Raw genomic sequence first — 2146 nt, 5'->3', positions numbered from 1 at the left:
ATTTTTATGTCAATTTTTAAGCGAATGGTATTTTAAAACATCACTAAGACAACATAAACAGCTACATGTATGTTATTATAATAAAAAAACAGCTACATGTATGCATGTATTTGAAATTAAGTGACTTTATTTAAGTTATTCTTAAGAAATCATAAACAAGTTGAAGCAGGTTAAAGTCATTTTTTATTTTTATTTTTTCTGCTCTTATTGGTTGGCGTACACTAGTTCAAGTCCGAGAGCTCCATCTAAACCTTGACTAGCATGCAAATTGATAGATGCGAATTTTTCTCTTTAAAATTATTGGGAGAAAACAAAAGAAGTTGTCAAGAATTTTAAAGATAAATTTATTGGAATTATTATCTAAGAGACATGTCAAATGAAAGAGGTGTCTTACAATGAAAGAATCTAATATTAAATCGCAACCATTCATTTATAAGAAATGAATATAGTGATAAATAAATATGAATCTAAATTTTTGAAAAACATACATTTAAAGAGAAAGAACTTGAACACTTAAAATGAAAATTAATTTCATATCAATTTTTTTTAATATGTGATGCCGAAAAAAATAGAAAGGGTGGTTAAAGATAACATTGAAATTTGATAAAAAAAAGTCTTTATTTTTAATTATATTTATCAAAATAACAAAGTATTTAATTTCTGCAATACCGGTTTTAAATACCTTAATATAAATCAATTCAAAATTTAAAATACTAAAAATAAAGAAATTTTTTAAAAATAAATATTAGTTATAACGATAATTATCTTCTAAAAATAATTTTTTTTTAAAGATTAAAAATCATTAATTACAATTGAATCATTTAAAATACATCTTAAATGTTAAATCACATCAAATTTGTTGCTTTTCTTTTTTATCAAACAGATTATAATCAAATATATTTTTTCATTTGGACTTGAATTTGACTCTAATATATTAAACTTTAAATTGTTATTTCTGTGAACTTGCAAACCATATTTAAGGAGTCATAATTACGTTTGACTTCATACTTCTTAAATTATTCCATTAATTAGTTGGGGCGTGAATAATGAGTCAACTGCAAATGTATTAATATAAGATACTTTTAAGAAAACAAAAATTCTTTAATCCGATTTCAAAAGATCAGAAGATACTTTTGTAATTAGTTAAATTACTTACACAATTTTAGACTAGAATGGTAATTAGATAATACCCATCAAGATAGATCTTCTTAACGAAAAATTATTCATTCGAGGCATTTTGTTCTTATACTGATGTTTTTTTAAGAAATCTCACCTTCATTATATTCTTAGTTATTAATTTACTTTTATGCGACTAAAAAATCAAAATCATTACATAAAAATGTAATCATTAGTACCACAAAGCATGTGGATCAACGAGTACCAGATTATTCCAGTTTAATTGACAAAAAAATGGAGAAATTTTAAAAAATATGAAAGCATTAGTTAAGATTAGAGTATGAGTTACTTGTAATACTATTCAAAGACTAGATAATATTTACCAAAAAAAGAACAAGGATAATAACTTTATAATTTTGTTTTTAACCATCCATCCAAAATCCAAGAAAATTCCTCATTTTATTCTCACGAAGCCGATCTTCGCTCGATATATGTTCCTTGATATCTAACATAAAATGTTAGCAATTTGCGAGAACGGGACCATTCCCTTTCCCATTCTCCTATCCCTTATTTAGTAGACAAGATTTTTTTTTTTTACTAGAAAAATATAATTATTAAGAATACGGTAGACAAGTGAATTTGCTATGAAAATTTGAAAAAGTTATTTAGTAGATCAAAATATTATCAAAAAATTTAATGGTAATTTGCTAAGTCTATATTTAGTTGAAGGTAAAATATAAATCGAAAAATATGATTAAATTACCACAACAACTTTTGAGTAAAATAAAATGAAAAAAATATGATTTTAGTTTGTTAATTTTTTTTTTCAACATCAGGTCATTTTGGTCTTCTTGCTTGCAGTCTATTTGGATTTTCCCAGCTAGCTATCAGCAAATACCACCTTATAGGGTTTTATTCAACAATTTTTTTTACCCACAAAAAATAAATACTAGGCAAATAATTTTTGTAGCAAAATTTTTTAAAACCTTTTATACCAAACATGAACATATAAAAATACCACTTCTATTAC

This window comes from Gastrolobium bilobum, unplaced genomic scaffold, assembly GCF_033153095.1.
Source record: "Gastrolobium bilobum isolate Gb01-03AN ecotype WA unplaced genomic scaffold, APGP_CSIRO_Gbil_v1 utg19582, whole genome shotgun sequence".
Taxonomy (NCBI): Eukaryota; Viridiplantae; Streptophyta; class Magnoliopsida; order Fabales; family Fabaceae; genus Gastrolobium; species Gastrolobium bilobum.
This window is presented reverse-complemented; position numbering follows the sequence as displayed.